This window comes from Lissotriton vulgaris, chromosome 1_1 (genome assembly GCF_964263255.1).
Source record: "Lissotriton vulgaris chromosome 1_1, aLisVul1.2, whole genome shotgun sequence".
NCBI lineage: Eukaryota > Metazoa > Chordata > Amphibia > Caudata > Salamandridae > Lissotriton > Lissotriton vulgaris.
In genome coordinates this window covers 235,360,861-235,378,638 of record NC_141685.1, presented here as the reverse complement: position 1 = coordinate 235,378,638, position 17,778 = coordinate 235,360,861, and the positions used below count along the sequence as shown (strand labels likewise).

The window sequence follows — 17,778 nt, the reverse complement described above, 5'->3', positions numbered from 1 at the left end:
CTATCAAAAATGGTATCTCCCTTGGTTTCTCATTGGTGGGAAATTTAACTTCAAGATTAGGTAGGGTATGAGTCTAGATGAACACACCACAATATCACTCATATTCGAGTAGTAAACAGGCCAACCTGAACTGTAAAACATCCCATAAGTGGAGGTAAGGCATAAGTTAGGAGTGAACTGAACTCTGTTATGGGCAATTGGACTTCAAATAAAGTGTGGAAGGCAGTGAGGTTACTTTTTTCATGTTATGCAGATTAAACACACAGGGGAATTAGCTCAAATGGTAGAGCGCTCGCTTAGCATGCGAGAGGTAGCGGGATCGATGCCCGCATTCTCCATTATAAAATTTGCATACATTTTATTTTTAACTTGTCATTGCCCATGGTCATTGCAGAGTAAGAACAGAAAAATCACAGATGGCTTTCAAATATGGTCTCATTATAACAACTAAAGTGGTTTAATCAAAAGGGTTCAGATATTCTTTAGCATGTGAGAGGAATTTGAATTCTTATGCAATCTCAAAATGAAGTTCTCACAACTTCCATTTTCATTTTCTCTTATTTTTTTTGACACTCTGTCCTCTGAAGGATGTATAAATCTGGCTTTCCTTGCAAAACAAGAGTAGAGGAATATCCAGGATTTGATTTTTTTCACAAAAAGGGATTGGTCTGCATACTGTCTTAAGGAGGGAGCCCGGCTAGCTCAGTCGGTAGAGCATGAGACTCTTAATCTCAGGGTCGTGGGTTCGAGCCCCACGTTGGGCGAAAACGAGTAATTTTTGCCTGAATATTGCATTGACTCTCATAATATGGAGATTAATCTTGCATTAGACCTGCAATAACTCCCAAAAATTGTCCAGGAATGGATTTCCTTCATAAAAAATGATTAGTCTGCATACCATCTTGAAGTGGGAGCCTGGCTAGCTCAGTCGGTAGAGCATGAGACTCGTAATCTCAGGGTCGTGGGTTCGAGCCCCACGTCGGGCGAAAATGAGAAATTTTTGCTGGACTCTCATATTCTGGTGATTATTCTTGCATTAGATATGCAATAACTATCAAAAATGGTATCTCCCTTGGTTTCTCATTGGTGGGAAATTTAACTTCAAGATTAGGTAGGGTATGAGTCTAGATGAACACACCACAATACCACTCATATTCGAGTAGTAAACAGGCCAACCTGAACTGTAAAACATCCCATAAGTGGAGGTAAGGCATAAGTTAGGAGTGAACTGAACACTGTTATGGGCAATTGGACTGCAAATAAAGTGTGGAAGGCAGTGAGGTTACTTTTTTCATGTTATGCAGATTAAACACACAGGGGAATTAGCTCAAATGGTAGAGCGCTCGCTTAGCATGCGAGAGGTAGCGGGATCGATGCCCGCATTCTCCATTATAAAATTTGCATACATTTTATTTTTAACTTGTCATTGCCCATGGTCATTGCAGAGTAAGAACAGAAAAATCACAGATGGCTTTCAAATATGGTCTCATTATAACAACTAAAGTGGTTTAATCAAAAGGGTTCAGGTATTCTTTAGCATGTGAGAGGAATTTGAATTCTTATGCAATCTCCAAGACGGAATTTGAATTCTTATGCAATCTCCAAGATGCCTACGGGTAAACGATGCGCTTTACAAATATCAAAAATAAATAAATAAATAAATAAATCTCAAAATGAAGTTCTCACAACTTCCATTTTCATTTTCTCTTACTTTTTTTGACACTCTGTCCTCTGAAGGATGTATAAATCTGGCTTTCCTTGCAAAACAAGAGTAGAGGAATATCCAGGATTTGATTTTTTTCACAAAAAGGGATTGGTCTGCATACTGTCTTAAGGAGGGAGCCCGGCTAGCTCAGTCGGTAGAGCATGAGACTCTTAATCTCAGGGTCGTGGGTTCGAGCCCCACGTTGGGCGAAAACGAGTAATTTTTGCCTGAATATTGCATTGACTCTCATAATATGGAGATTAATTTTGCATTAGACCTGCAATAACTCCCAAAAATTGTCCAGGACTGTATTTCCTTCATAAAAAATGATTAGTCTGCATACCATCTTGAAGTGGGAGCCCGGCTAGCTCAGTCGGTAGAGCATGAGACTTTTAATCTCAGGGTCGTGGGTTCGAGCTCCACGTTGGGCGAAAATGAGTAATTTTTGCTGGACTCTCATAATCTGGTGATTATTCTTGCATTAGACATGCAATAACTATCAAAAATGGTATCTCCCTTGGTTTCTCATTGGTGGGAAATTTAACTTCAAGATTAGGTAGGGTATGAGTCTAGATGAACACACCACAATATCACTCATATTCGAGTAGTAAACAGGCCAACCTGAACTGTAAAACATCCCATAAGTGGAGGTAAGGCATAAGTTAGGAGTGAACTGAACACTGTTATGGGCAATTGGACTTCAAATAAAGTGTGGAAGGCAGTGAGGTTACTTTTTTCATGTTATGCAGATTAAAGACACAGGGGAATTAGCTCAAATGGTAGAGCGCTCGCTTAGCATGCGAGAGGTAGTGGGATCGATGCCCGCATTCTCCATTATAAAATTTGCATACATTTTATTTTTAACTTGTCATTGCCCATGGTCATTGCAGAGTAAGAACAGAAAAATCACAGATGGCTTTCAAATATGGTCTCATTATAACAACTAAAGTGGTTTAATCAAAAGGGTTCAGGTATTCTTTAGCATGTGAGAGGAATTTGAATTCTTATGCAATCTCAAAATGAAGTTCTCACAACTTCCATTTTCATTTTCTCTTATTTTTTTTGACACTCTGTCCTCTGAAGGATGTATAAATCTGGCTTTCCTTGCAAAACAAGAGTAGAGGAATATCCAGGATTTGATTTTTTTCACAAAAAGGGATTGGTCTGCATATCGCTTAAGGAGGGAGCCCGGCTAGCTCAGTCGGTAGAGCATGAGACTCTTAATCTCAGGGTCGTGGGTTCGAGCCCCACGTTGGGTGAAAACGAGTAATTTTTTCCTAAATATTGCATTGACTCTCATAATATGGAGATTAATCTTGCATTAGACCTGCAATAACTCCCAAAAATTGTCCAGGAATGGATTTCCTTCATAAAAAATGATTAGTCTGCATACCATCTTGAAGTGGGAGCCCGGCTAGCTCAGTCGGTAGAGCATGGGACTCTTAATCTCAGGGTTGTGGGTTCGAGCCCCACGTTGGGCGAAAATGAGTAATTTTTGCTGGATTATTGCATTGACTCTCATAATCTGGTGAATATTCTTGCATTAGACATGCAATAACTATCAGAAATGGTATCTCCCTTGGTTTCTCATTGGTGGGAAATTTAACTTCAAGATTAGCTAGGGTATGAGTCTAGATGAACACAGCGCAATATCACTCATATTCGAGTAGTAAACAGCCCAACCTGAACTGTAAAACATCCCATAAGTGGAGGTAAGGCATAAGTTAGGAGTGAACTGAACACTGTTATGGGCACTCGGACTTCAAATAAAGTGTGGAACTCAGTAAGGTTACTTTTTTCATGTTATGCAGATTAAACACACAGGGGAATTAGCTCAAATAGTAAAGAGCTCGCTTAGCATGCAATAGGTAGCGGGCTTGATGCCCGCATTCTCCATTATAAAATTTGCATACATTTTATTTTTAACTTGTCATTGCCAAGGTCATTGCAGAGTAAGAACAGAAAAATCACAGATGGCTTTCAAATATGGTCTCATTATAACAACTAAAGTGGTTTAATCAAAAGGGTTCAGGTATTCTTTAGCATGTGAGAGGAATTTGAATACTTATGCAATCTCAAAATGAAGTTCTCACAACTTCCATTTTCATTTTCTCTTATTTTTTTGGACACTCTGTCCTCTGAAGGATGTATAAATCTGGCTTTCCTTGCAAAACAAGAGTAGAGGAATATCCAGGATTTGATTTTTTTCACAAAAAGGGATTGGTCTGCATACTGTCTTAAGGAGGGAGCCCGGCTAGCTCAGTCGGTAGAGCATGAGACTCTTAATCTCAGGGTCGTGGGTTCGAGCCCCACGTTGGGCGAAAATGAGTAATTTTTGCTGGATTATTGCATTGACTCTCATAATCTGGTGAATATTCTTGCATTAGACATGCAATAACTATCAGAAATGGTATCTCCCTTGGTTTCTCATTGGTGGGAAATTTAACTTCAAGATTAGCTAGGGTATGAGTCTAGATGAACACAGCGCAATATCACTCATATTCGAGTAGTAAACAGGCCAACCTGAACTGTAAAACATCCCATAAGTGGAGGTAAGGCATAAGTTAGGAGTGAACTGAACACTGTTATGGGCAATTGGACTTCAAATAAAGTGTGGAACGCAGTAAGGTTACTTTTTTCATGTTATGCAGCTTAAACACACAGGGGAATTAGCTCAAATAGTAAAGCGCTCGCTTATCATGCGCGAGGTAGCGGGCTCGATGCCCGCATTCTCCATTATAAAATTTGCATACATTTTATTTTTAACTTGTCATTGCCTAGGTCATTGCAGAGTAAGAACAGAAAAATCACAGATGGCTTTCAAATATGGTCTCATTATAACAACTAAAGTGGTTTAATCAAAAGGGTTCAGGTATTCTTTAGCATATGAGAGGAATTTGAATTCTTATGCAATCTCAAAATGAAGTTTTCACAACTTCCATTTTCATTTTCTCTTATTTTTTTTGACACTCTGTCCTCTGAAGGATGTATAAATCAGGCTTTCCTTGCAAAACAAGAGTAGAGGAATATCCAGGATTTGATTTTCTTCACAAAAAGGGATTGGTCTGCATACTGTCTTAAGGAGGGAGCCCGGCTAGCTCAGTCGGTAGAGCATGAGACTCTTAATCTCAGGGTCGTGGGTTCGAGCCCCACGTTGTGCGAAAACGAGTAATTTTTGCATGAATATTGCATTGACTCTCATAATATGGAGATTAATCTTGCATTAGACCTGCAATAACTCCCAAAAATTGTCCAGGAATGGATTTCCTTCATAAAAAATGATTAGTCTGCATACCATCTTGAAGTGGGAGCCTGGCTAGCTCAGTCGGTAGAGCATGAGACTCTTAATCTCAGGGTCGTGGGTTCGAGCCCCACGTCGGGCGAAAATGAGTAATTTTTGCTGGACTCTCATAATCTGGTGATTATTCTTGCATTAGACATGCAATAACTATCAAAAATGGTATCTCCCTTGGTTTCTCATTGGTGGGAAATTTAACTTCAAGATTAGGTAGGGTATGAGTCTAGATGAACACACCACAATATCACTCATATTCGAGTAGTAAACAGGCCAACCTGAACTGTAAAACATCCCATAAGTGGAGGTAAGGCATAAGTTAGGAGTGAACTGAACACTGTTATGGGCAATTGGACTGCAAATAAAGTGTGGAAGGCAGTGAGGTTACTTTTTTCATGTTATGCAGATTAAACACACAGGGGAATTAGCTCAAATGGTAGAGCGCTCGCTTAGCATGCGAGAGGTAGCGGGATCGATGCCCGCATTCTCCATTATAAAATTTGCATACATTTTATTTTTAACTTGTCATTGCCCATGGTCATTGCAGAGTAAGAACAGAAAAATCACAGATGGCTTTCAAATATGGTCTCATTATAACAACTAAAGTGGTTTAATAAAAAGGGTTCAGGTATTCTTTAGCATGTGAGAGGAATTTGAATTCTTATGCAATCTCAAAATGAAGTTCTCACAACTTCCGTTTTCATTTTCTCTTATTTTTTTTGACACTCTGTCCTCTGAAGGATGTATAAATCTGGCTTTCCTTGCAAAACAAGAGTAGAGGAATATCCAGGATTTGATTTTTTACACAAAAAGGGATTGGTCTGCATACTGTCTTAAGGAGGGAGCTCGCCTAGCTCAGTCGGTAGAGCATGAGACTCTTAATCTCAGGGTCGTGGGTTCGAGCCCCACGTTGGGCGAAAACTAGTAATTTTTGCCTGAATATTGCATTGACTCTCATAATATGGAGATTAATCTTGCATTAGACCTGCAATAACTCCCAAAAATTGTCCAGGACTGGATTTCCTTCATAAAAAATGATTAGTCTGCATACCATCTTGAAGTGGCAGCCCGGCTAGCTCAGTCGGTAGAGCATGAGACTTTTAATCTCAGGGTCGTGGGTTCGAGCTCCACGTTGGGCGAAAATGAGTAATTTTTGCTGGACTCTCATAATCTGGTGATTATTCTTGCATTAGACATGCAATAACTATCAAAAATGGTATCTCCCTTGGTTTCTCATTGGTGGGAAATTTAACTTCAAGATTAGGTAGGGTATGAGTCTAGATGAACACACCACAATATCACTCATATTCGAGTAGTAAACAGGCCAACCTGAACTGTAAAACATCCCATAAGTGGAGGTAAGGCATAAGTTAGGAGTGAACTGAACTCTGTTATGGGCAATTGGACTTCAAATAAAGTGTGGAAGGCAGTGAGGTTACTTTTTTCATGTTATGCAGATTAAACACACAGGGGAATTAGCTCAAATGGTAGAGCGCTCGCTTAGCATGCGAGAGGTAGCGGGATCGATGCCCGCATTCTCCATTATAAAATTTGCATACATTTTATTTTTAACTTGTCATTGCCCATGGTCATTGCAGAGTAAGAACAGAAAAATCACAGATGGCTTTCAAATATGGTCTCATTATAACAACTAAAGTGGTTTAATCAAAAGGGTTCAGATATTCTTTAGCATGTGAGAGGAATTTGAATTCTTATGCAATCTCAAAATGAAGTTCTCACAACTTCCATTTTCATTTTCTCTTATTTTTTTTGACACTCTGTCCTCTGAAGGATGTATAAATCTGGCTTTCCTTGCAAAACAAGAGTAGAGGAATATCCAGGATTTGATTTTTTTCACAAAAAGGGATTGGTCTGCATACTGTCTTAAGGAGGGAGCCCGGCTAGCTCAGTCGGTAGAGCATGAGACTCTTAATCTCAGGGTCGTGGGTTCGAGCCCCACGTTGGGCGAAAACGAGTAATTTTTGCCTGAATATTGCATTGACTCTCATAATATGGAGATTAATCTTGCATTAGACCTGCAATAACTCCCAAAAATTGTCCAGGAATGGATTTCCTTCATAAAAAATGATTAGTCTGCATACCATCTTGAAGTGGGAGCCTGGCTAGCTCAGTCGGTAGAGCATGAGACTCGTAATCTCAGGGTCGTGGGTTCGAGCCCCACGTCGGGCGAAAATGAGAAATTTTTGCTGGACTCTCATATTCTGGTGATTATTCTTGCATTAGATATGCAATAACTATCAAAAATGGTATCTCCCTTGGTTTCTCATTGGTGGGAAATTTAACTTCAAGATTAGGTAGGGTATGAGTCTAGATGAACACACCACAATACCACTCATATTCGAGTAGTAAACAGGCCAACCTGAACTGTAAAACATCCCATAAGTGGAGGTAAGGCATAAGTTAGGAGTGAACTGAACACTGTTATGGGCAATTGGACTGCAAATAAAGTGTGGAAGGCAGTGAGGTTACTTTTTTCATGTTATGCAGATTAAACACACAGGGGAATTAGCTCAAATGGTAGAGCGCTCGCTTAGCATGCGAGAGGTAGCGGGATCGATGCCCGCATTCTCCATTATAAAATTTGCATACATTTTATTTTTAACTTGTCATTGCCCATGGTCATTGCAGAGTAAGAACAGAAAAATCACAGATGGCTTTCAAATATGGTCTCATTATAACAACTAAAGTGGTTTAATCAAAAGGGTTCAGGTATTCTTTAGCATGTGAGAGGAATTTGAATTCTTATGCAATCTCCAAGACAGAATTTGAATTCTTATGCAATCTCCAAGATGCCTACGGGTAAACGATGCGCTTTACAAATATCAAAAATAAATAAATAAATAAATAAATCTCAAAATGAAGTTCTCACAACTTCCATTTTCATTTTCTCTTACTTTTTTTGACACTCTGTCCTCTGAAGGATGTATAAATCTGGCTTTCCTTGCAAAACAAGAGTAGAGGAATATCCAGGATTTGATTTTTTTCACAAAAAGGGATTGGTCTGCATACTGTCTTAAGGAGGGAGCCCGGCTAGCTCAGTCGGTAGAGCATGAGACTCTTAATCTCAGGGTCGTGGGTTCGAGCCCCACGTTGGGCGAAAACGAGTAATTTTTGCCTGAATATTGCATTGACTCTCATAATATGGAGATTAATCTTGCATTAGACCTGCAATAACTCCCAAAAATTGTCCAGGACTGGATTTCCTTCATAAAAAATGATTAGTCTGCATACCATCTTGAAGTGGGAGCCCGGCTAGCTCAGTCGGTAGAGCATGAGACTTTTAATCTCAGGGTCGTGGGTTCGAGCTCCACGTTGGGCGAAAATGAGTAATTTTTGCTGGACTCTCATAATCTGGTGATTATTCTTGCATTAGACATGCAATAACTATCAAAAATGGTATCTCCCTTGGTTTCTCATTGGTGGGAAATTTAACTTCAAGATTAGGTAGGGTATGAGTCTAGATGAACACACCACAATATCACTCATATTCGAGTAGTAAACAGGCCAACCTGAACTGTAAAACATCCCATAAGTGGAGGTAAGGCATAAGTTAGGAGTGAACTGAACACTGTTATGGGCAATTGGACTTCAAATAAAGTGTGGAAGGCAGTGAGGTTACTTTTTTCATGTTATGCAGATTAAAGACACAGGGGAATTAGCTCAAATGGTAGAGCGCTCGCTTAGCATGCGAGAGGTAGTGGGATCGATGCCCGCATTCTCCATTATAAAATTTGCATACATTTTATTTTTAACTTGTCATTGCCCATGGTCATTGCAGAGTAAGAACAGAAAAATCACAGATGGCTTTCAAATATGGTCTCATTATAACAACTAAAGTGGTTTAATCAAAAGGGTTCAGGTATTCTTTAGCATGTGAGAGGAATTTGAATTCTTATGCAATCTCAAAATGAAGTTCTCACAACTTCCATTTTCATTTTCTCTTATTTTTTTTGACACTCTGTCCTCTGAAGGATGTATAAATCTGGCTTTCCTTGCAAAACAAGAGTAGAGGAATATCCAGGATTTGATTTTTTTCACAAAAAGGGATTGGTCTGCATATCGCTTAAGGAGGGAGCCCGGCTAGCTCAGTCGGTAGAGCATGAGACTCTTAATCTCAGGGTCGTGGGTTCGAGCCCCACGTTGGGTGAAAACGAGTAATTTTTTCCTAAATATTGCATTGACTCTCATAATATGGAGATTAATCTTGCATTAGACCTGCAATAACTCCCAAAAATTGTCCAGGAATGGATTTCCTTCATAAAAAATGATTAGTCTGCATACCATCTTGAAGTGGGAGCCCGGCTAGCTCAGTCGGTAGAGCATGGGACTCTTAATCTCAGGGTTGTGGGTTCGAGCCCCACGTTGGGCGAAAATGAGTAATTTTTGCTGGATTATTGCATTGACTCTCATAATCTGGTGAATATTCTTGCATTAGACATGCAATAACTATCAGAAATGGTATCTCCCTTGGTTTCTCATTGGTGGGAAATTTAACTTCAAGATTAGCTAGGGTATGAGTCTAGATGAACACAGCGCAATATCACTCATATTCGAGTAGTAAACAGCCCAACCTGAACTGTAAAACATCCCATAAGTGGAGGTAAGGCATAAGTTAGGAGTGAACTGAACACTGTTATGGGCACTCGGACTTCAAATAAAGTGTGGAACTCAGTAAGGTTACTTTTTTCATGTTATGCAGATTAAACACACAGGGGAATTAGCTCAAATAGTAAAGAGCTCGCTTAGCATGCAAGAGGTAGCGGGCTTGATGCCCGCATTCTCCATTATAAAATTTGCATACATTTTATTTTTAACTTGTCATTGCCAAGGTCATTGCAGAGTAAGAACAGAAAAATCACAGATGGCTTTCAAATATGGTCTCATTATAACAACTAAAGTGGTTTAATCAAAAGGGTTCAGGTATTCTTTAGCATGTGAGAGGAATTTGAATACTTATGCAATCTCAAAATGAAGTTCTCACAACTTCCATTTTCATTTTCTCTTATTTTTTTGGACACTCTGTCCTCTGAAGGATGTATAAATCTGGCTTTCCTTGCAAAACAAGAGTAGAGGAATATCCAGGATTTGATTTTTTTCACAAAAAGGGATTGGTCTGCATACTGTCTTAAGGAGGGAGCCCGGCTAGCTCAGTCGGTAGAGCATGAGACTCTTAATCTCAGGGTCGTGGGTTCGAGCCCCACGTTGGGCGAAAATGAGTAATTTTTGCTGGATTATTGCATTGACTCTCATAATCTGGTGAATATTCTTGCATTAGACATGCAATAACTATCAGAAATGGTATCTCCCTTGGTTTCTCATTGGTGGGAAATTTAACTTCAAGATTAGCTAGGGTATGAGTCTAGATGAACACAGCGCAATATCACTCATATTCGAGTAGTAAACAGGCCAACCTGAACTGTAAAACATCCCATAAGTGGAGGTAAGGCATAAGTTAGGAGTGAACTGAACACTGTTATGGGCAATTGGACTTCAAATAAAGTGTGGAACGCAGTAAGGTTACTTTTTTCATGTTATGCAGATTAAACACACAGGGGAATTAGCTCAAATAGTAAAGCGCTCGCTTATCATGCGCGAGGTAGCGGGCTCGATGCCCGCATTCTCCATTATAAAATTTGCATACATTTTATTTTTAACTTGTCATTGCCTAGGTCATTGCAGAGTAAGAACAGAAAAATCACAGATGGCTTTCAAATATGGTCTCATTATAACAACTAAAGTGGTTTAATCAAAAGGGTTCAGGTATTCTTTAGCATATGAGAGGAATTTGAATTCTTATGCAATCTCAAAATGAAGTTTTCACAACTTCCATTTTCATTTTCTCTTATTTTTTTTGACACTCTGTCCTCTGAAGGATGTATAAATCAGGCTTTCCTTGCAAAACAAGAGTAGAGGAATATCCAGGATTTGATTTTCTTCACAAAAAGGGATTGGTCTGCATACTGTCTTAAGGAGGGAGCCCGGCTAGCTCAGTCGGTAGAGCATGAGACTCTTAATCTCAGGGTCGTGGGTTCGAGCCCCACGTTGTGCGAAAACGAGTAATTTTTGCATGAATATTGCATTGACTCTCATAATATGGAGATTAATCTTGCATTAGACCTGCAATAACTCCCAAAAATTGTCCAGGAATGGATTTCCTTCATAAAAAATGATTAGTCTGCATACCATCTTGAAGTGGGAGCCTGGCTAGCTCAGTCGGTAGAGCATGAGACTCTTAATCTCAGGGTCGTGGGTTCGAGCCCCACGTCGGGCGAAAATGAGTAATTTTTGCTGGACTCTCATAATCTGGTGATTATTCTTGCATTAGACATGCAATAACTATCAAAAATGGTATCTCCCTTGGTTTCTCATTGGTGGGAAATTTAACTTCAAGATTAGGTAGGGTATGAGTCTAGATGAACACACCACAATATCACTCATATTCGAGTAGTAAACAGGCCAACCTGAACTGTAAAACATCCCATAAGTGGAGGTAAGGCATAAGTTAGGAGTGAACTGAACACTGTTATGGGCAATTGGACTGCAAATAAAGTGTGGAAGGCAGTGAGGTTACTTTTTTCATGTTATGCAGATTAAACACACAGGGGAATTAGCTCAAATGGTAGAGCGCTCGCTTAGCATGCGAGAGGTAGCGGGATCGATGCCCGCATTCTCCATTATAAAATTTGCATACATTTTATTTTTAACTTGTCATTGCCCATGGTCATTGCAGAGTAAGAACAGAAAAATCACAGATGGCTTTCAAATATGGTCTCATTATAACAACTAAAGTGGTTTAATAAAAAGGGTTCAGGTATTCTTTAGCATGTGAGAGGAATTTGAATTCTTATGCAATCTCAAAATGAAGTTCTCACAACTTCCGTTTTCATTTTCTCTTATTTTTTTGACACTCTGTCCTCTGAAGGATGTATAAATCTGGCTTTCCTTGCAAAACAAGAGTAGAGGAATATCCAGGATTTGATTTTTTACACAAAAAGGGATTGGTCTGCATACTGTCTTAAGGAGGGAGCTCGCCTAGCTCAGTCGGTAGAGCATGAGACTCTTAATCTCAGGGTCGTGGGTTCGAGCCCCACGTTGGGCGAAAACTAGTAATTTTTGCCTGAATATTGCATTGACTCTCATAATATGGAGATTAATCTTGCATTAGACCTGCAATAACTCCCAAAAATTGTCCAGGACTGGATTTCCTTCATAAAAAATGATTAGTCTGCATACCATCTTGCAGTGGCAGCCCGGCTAGCTCAGTCGGTAGAGCATGAGACTTTTAATCTCAGGGTCGTGGGTTCGAGCTCCACGTTGGGCGAAAATGAGTAATTTTTGCTGGACTCTCATAATCTGGTGATTATTCTTGCATTAGACATGCAATAACTATCAAAAATGGTATCTCCCTTGGTTTCTCATTGGTGGGAAATTTAACTTCAAGATTAGGTAGGGTATGAGTCTAGATGAACACACCACAATATCACTCATATTCGAGTAGTAAACAGGCCAACCTGAACTGTAAAACATCCCATAAGTGGAGGTAAGGCATAAGTTAGGAGTGAACTGAACTCTGTTATGGGCAATTGGACTTCAAATAAAGTGTGGAAGGCAGTGAGGTTACTTTTTTCATGTTATGCAGATTAAACACACAGGGGAATTAGCTCAAATGGTAGAGCGCTCGCTTAGCATGCGAGAGGTAGCGGGATCGATGCCCGCATTCTCCATTATAAAATTTGCATACATTTTATTTTTAACTTGTCATTGCCCATGGTCATTGCAGAGTAAGAACAGAAAAATCACAGATGGCTTTCAAATATGGTCTCATTATAACAACTAAAGTGGTTTAATCAAAAGGGTTCAGATATTCTTTAGCATGTGAGAGGAATTTGAATTCTTATGCAATCTCAAAATGAAGTTCTCACAACTTCCATTTTCATTTTCTCTTATTTTTTTTGACACTCTGTCCTCTGAAGGATGTATAAATCTGGCTTTCCTTGCAAAACAAGAGTAGAGGAATATCCAGGATTTGATTTTTTTCACAAAAAGGGATTGGTCTGCATACTGTCTTAAGGAGGGAGCCCGGCTAGCTCAGTCGGTAGAGCATGAGACTCTTAATCTCAGGGTCGTGGGTTCGAGCCCCACGTTGGGCGAAAACGAGTAATTTTTGCCTGAATATTGCATTGACTCTCATAATATGGAGATTAATCTTGCATTAGACCTGCAATAACTCCCAAAAATTGTCCAGGAATGGATTTCCTTCATAAAAAATGATTAGTCTGCATACCATCTTGAAGTGGGAGCCTGGCTAGCTCAGTCGGTAGAGCATGAGACTCGTAATCTCAGGGTCGTGGGTTCGAGCCCCACGTCGGGCGAAAATGAGAAATTTTTGCTGGACTCTCATATTCTGGTGATTATTCTTGCATTAGATATGCAATAACTATCAAAAATGGTATCTCCCTTGGTTTCTCATTGGTGGGAAATTTAACTTCAAGATTAGGTAGGGTATGAGTCTAGATGAACACACCACAATACCACTCATATTCGAGTAGTAAACAGGCCAACCTGAACTGTAAAACATCCCATAAGTGGAGGTAAGGCATAAGTTAGGAGTGAACTGAACACTGTTATGGGCAATTGGACTGCAAATAAAGTGTGGAAGGCAGTGAGGTTACTTTTTTCATGTTATGCAGATTAAACACACAGGGGAATTAGCTCAAATGGTAGAGCGCTCGCTTAGCATGCGAGAGGTAGCGGGATCGATGCCCGCATTCTCCATTATAAAATTTGCATACATTTTATTTTTAACTTGTCATTGCCCATGGTCATTGCAGAGTAAGAACAGAAAAATCACAGATGGCTTTCAAATATGGTCTCATTATAACAACTAAAGTGGTTTAATCAAAAGGGTTCAGGTATTCTTTAGCATGTGAGAGGAATTTGAATTCTTATGCAATCTCCAAGACAGAATTTGAATTCTTATGCAATCTCCAAGATGCCTACGGGTAAACGATGCGCTTTACAAATATCAAAAATAAATAAATAAATAAATAAATCTCAAAATGAAGTTCTCACAACTTCCATTTTCATTTTCTCTTACTTTTTTTGACACTCTGTCCTCTGAAGGATGTATAAATCTGGCTTTCCTTGCAAAACAAGAGTAGAGGAATATCCAGGATTTGATTTTTTTCACAAAAAGGGATTGGTCTGCATACTGTCTTAAGGAGGGAGCCCGGCTAGCTCAGTCGGTAGAGCATGAGACTCTTAATCTCAGGGTCGTGGGTTCGAGCCCCACGTTGGGCGAAAACGAGTAATTTTTGCCTGAATATTGCATTGACTCTCATAATATGGAGATTAATCTTGCATTAGACCTGCAATAACTCCCAAAAATTGTCCAGGACTGGATTTCCTTCATAAAAAATGATTAGTCTGCATACCATCTTGAAGTGGGAGCCCGGCTAGCTCAGTCGGTAGAGCATGAGACTTTTAATCTCAGGGTCGTGGGTTCGAGCTCCACGTTGGGCGAAAATGAGTAATTTTTGCTGGACTCTCATAATCTGGTGATTATTCTTGCATTAGACATGCAATAACTATCAAAAATGGTATCTCCCTTGGTTTCTCATTGGTGGGAAATTTAACTTCAAGATTAGGTAGGGTATGAGTCTAGATGAACACACCACAATATCACTCATATTCGAGTAGTAAACAGGCCAACCTGAACTGTAAAACATCCCATAAGTGGAGGTAAGGCATAAGTTAGGAGTGAACTGAACACTGTTATGGGCAATTGGACTTCAAATAAAGTGTGGAAGGCAGTGAGGTTACTTTTTTCATGTTATGCAGATTAAAGACACAGGGGAATTAGCTCAAATGGTAGAGCGCTCGCTTAGCATGCGAGAGGTAGTGGGATCGATGCCCGCATTCTCCATTATAAAATTTGCATACATTTTATTTTTAACTTGTCATTGCCCATGGTCATTGCAGAGTAAGAACAGAAAAATCACAGATGGCTTTCAAATATGGTCTCATTATAACAACTAAAGTGGTTTAATCAAAAGGGTTCAGGTATTCTTTAGCATGTGAGAGGAATTTGAATTCTTATGCAATCTCAAAATGAAGTTCTCACAACTTCCATTTTCATTTTCTCTTATTTTTTTTGACACTCTGTCCTCTGAAGGATGTATAAATCTGGCTTTCCTTGCAAAACAAGAGTAGAGGAATATCCAGGATTTGATTTTTTTCACAAAAAGGGATTGGTCTGCATATCGCTTAAGGAGGGAGCCCGGCTAGCTCAGTCGGTAGAGCATGAGACTCTTAATCTCAGGGTCGTGGGTTCGAGCCCCACGTTGGGTGAAAACGAGTAATTTTTTCCTAAATATTGCATTGACTCTCATAATATGGAGATTAATCTTGCATTAGACCTGCAATAACTCCCAAAAATTGTCCAGGAATGGATTTCCTTCATAAAAAATGATTAGTCTGCATACCATCTTGAAGTGGGAGCCCGGCTAGCTCAGTCGGTAGAGCATGGGACTCTTAATCTCAGGGTTGTGGGTTCGAGCCCCACGTTGGGCGAAAATGAGTAATTTTTGCTGGATTATTGCATTGACTCTCATAATCTGGTACATATTCTTGCATTAGACATGCAATAACTATCAGAAATGGTATCTCCCTTGGTTTCTCATTGGTGGGAAATTTAACTTCAAGATTAGCTAGGGTATGAGTCTAGATGAACACAGCGCAATATCACTCATATTCGAGTAGTAAACAGCCCAACCTGAACTGTAAAACATCCCATAAGTGGAGGTAAGGCATAAGTTAGGAGTGAACTGAACACTGTTATGGGCACTCGGACTTCAAATAAAGTGTGGAACTCAGTAAGGTTACTTTTTTCATGTTATGCAGATTAAACACACAGGGGAATTAGCTCAAATGGTAGAGCGCTCGCTTAGCATGCGAGAGGTAGCGGGATCGATGCCCGCATTCTCCATTATAAAATTTGCATACATTTTATTTTTAACTTGTCATTGCCCATGGTCATTGCAGAGTAAGAACAGAAAAATCACAGATGGCTTTCAAATATGGTCTCATTATAACAACTAAAGTGGTTTAATAAAAAGGGTTCAGGTATTCTTTAGCATGTGAGAGGAATTTGAATTCTTATGCAATCTCAAAATGAAGTTCTCACAACTTCCGTTTTCATTTTCTCTTATTTTTTTTGACACTCTGTCCTCTGAAGGATGTATAAATCTGGCTTTCCTTGCAAAACAAGAGTAGAGGAATATCCAGGATTTGATTTTTTACACAAAAAGGGATTGGTCTGCATACTGTCTTAAGGAGGGAGCTCGCCTAGCTCAGTCGGTAGAGCATGAGACTCTTAATCTCAGGGTCGTGGGTTCGCGCCCCACGTCGGGCGAAAACTAGTAATTTTTGCCTGAATATTGCATTGACTCTCATAATATGGAGATTAATCTTGCATTAGACCTGCAATAACTCCCAAAAATTGTCCAGGACTGGATTTCCTTCATAAAAAATGATTAGTCTGCATACCATCTTGAAGTGGCAGCCCGGCTAGCTCAGTCGGTAGAGCATGAGACTTTTAATCTCAGGGTCGTGGGTTCGAGCTCCACGTTGGGCGAAAATGAGTAATTTTTGCTGGACTCTCATAATCTGGTGATTATTCTTGCATTAGACATGCAATAACTATCAAAAATGGTATCTCCCTTGGTTTCTCATTGGTGGGAAATTTAACTTCAAGATTAGGTAGGGTATGAGTCTAGATGAACACACCACAATATCACTCATATTCGAGTAGTAAACAGGCCAACCTGAACTGTAAAACATCCCATAAGTGGAGGTAAGGCATAAGTTAGGAGTGAACTGAACACTGTTATGGGCAATTGGACTTCAAATAAAGTGTGGAAGGCAGTGAGGTTACTTTTTTCATGTTATGCAGATTAAAGACACAGGGGAATTAGCTCAAATGGTAGAGCGCTCGCTTAGCATGCGAGAGGTAGTGGGATCGATGCCCGCATTTTCCATTTTAAAATTTGCATACATTTTATTTTTAACTTGTCATTGCCCATGGTCATTGCAGAGTAAGAACAGAAAAATCACAGATGGCTTTCAAATATGGTCTCATTATAACAACTAAAGTGGTTTAATCAAAAGGGTTCAGGTATTCTTTAGCATGTGAGAGGAATTTGAATTCTTATGCAATCTCAAAATGAAGTTCTCACAACTTCCATTTTCATTTTCTCTTATTTTTTTTGACACTCTGTCCTCTGAAGGATGTATAAATCTGGCTTTCCTTGCAAAACAAGAGTAGAGGAATATCCAGGATTTGATTTTTTTCACAAAAAGGGATTGGTCTGCATACTGTCTTAAGGAGGGAGCCCGGCTAGCTCAGTCGGTAGAGCATGAGACTCTTATCCTCAGGGTCGTGGGTTCGAGCCCCACGTTGGGCGAAAACGAGTAATTTTTTCCTAAATATTGCATTGACTCTCATAATATGGAGATTAATCTTGCATTAGACCTGCAATAACTCCCAAAAATTGTCCAGGAATGGATTTCCTTCATAAAAAATGATTAGTCTGCATACCATCTTGAAGTGGGAGCCCGGCTAGCTCAGTCGGTAGAGCATGAGACTCTTAATCTCAGGGTCGTGGGTTCGAGCCCCACGTTGGGCGAAAATGAGTAATTTTTGCTGGATTATTGCATTGACTCTCATAATCTGGTGAATATTCTTGCATTAGACATG

General features: G+C 39.6%; 12 non-coding genes across 12 annotated transcripts; all 12 read left to right on the top strand.

Annotated features, from left to right (window-relative positions):
• The first annotated feature begins 265 nt into the window (after positions 1 to 265).
• On the top strand, positions 266 to 338 carry TRNAA-AGC (transfer RNA alanine (anticodon AGC)). Its single transcript has one exon. It is a non-coding gene; the product is annotated as a tRNA-Ala (tRNA).
• A 575-nt stretch (positions 339 to 913) lies between these two features.
• Positions 914 to 986, top strand: TRNAT-CGU (transfer RNA threonine (anticodon CGU)). Its single transcript has one exon. It is a non-coding gene; the product is annotated as a tRNA-Thr (tRNA).
• A 330-nt stretch (positions 987 to 1,316) lies between these two features.
• On the top strand, positions 1,317 to 1,389 carry TRNAA-AGC (transfer RNA alanine (anticodon AGC)). The gene has a single exon. It is a non-coding gene; the product is annotated as a tRNA-Ala (tRNA).
• Positions 1,390 to 5,418: 4,029 nt separating this feature from the next.
• Positions 5,419 to 5,491, top strand: TRNAA-AGC (transfer RNA alanine (anticodon AGC)). Its single transcript has one exon. It is a non-coding gene; the product is annotated as a tRNA-Ala (tRNA).
• A 978-nt stretch (positions 5,492 to 6,469) lies between these two features.
• On the top strand, positions 6,470 to 6,542 carry TRNAA-AGC (transfer RNA alanine (anticodon AGC)). Its single transcript has one exon. It is a non-coding gene; the product is annotated as a tRNA-Ala (tRNA).
• Positions 6,543 to 7,117: 575 nt separating this feature from the next.
• TRNAT-CGU (transfer RNA threonine (anticodon CGU)) lies at positions 7,118 to 7,190 on the top strand. The gene has a single exon. It is a non-coding gene; the product is annotated as a tRNA-Thr (tRNA).
• A 330-nt stretch (positions 7,191 to 7,520) lies between these two features.
• TRNAA-AGC (transfer RNA alanine (anticodon AGC)) lies at positions 7,521 to 7,593 on the top strand. The gene has a single exon. It is a non-coding gene; the product is annotated as a tRNA-Ala (tRNA).
• Positions 7,594 to 11,622: 4,029 nt separating this feature from the next.
• TRNAA-AGC (transfer RNA alanine (anticodon AGC)) lies at positions 11,623 to 11,695 on the top strand. The gene has a single exon. It is a non-coding gene; the product is annotated as a tRNA-Ala (tRNA).
• A 977-nt stretch (positions 11,696 to 12,672) lies between these two features.
• TRNAA-AGC (transfer RNA alanine (anticodon AGC)) lies at positions 12,673 to 12,745 on the top strand. Its single transcript has one exon. It is a non-coding gene; the product is annotated as a tRNA-Ala (tRNA).
• Positions 12,746 to 13,320: 575 nt separating this feature from the next.
• TRNAT-CGU (transfer RNA threonine (anticodon CGU)) lies at positions 13,321 to 13,393 on the top strand. Its single transcript has one exon. It is a non-coding gene; the product is annotated as a tRNA-Thr (tRNA).
• A 330-nt stretch (positions 13,394 to 13,723) lies between these two features.
• Positions 13,724 to 13,796, top strand: TRNAA-AGC (transfer RNA alanine (anticodon AGC)). The gene has a single exon. It is a non-coding gene; the product is annotated as a tRNA-Ala (tRNA).
• Positions 13,797 to 15,935: 2,139 nt separating this feature from the next.
• On the top strand, positions 15,936 to 16,008 carry TRNAA-AGC (transfer RNA alanine (anticodon AGC)). Its single transcript has one exon. It is a non-coding gene; the product is annotated as a tRNA-Ala (tRNA).
• The last annotated feature ends 1,770 nt before the right edge of the window (positions 16,009 to 17,778 follow it).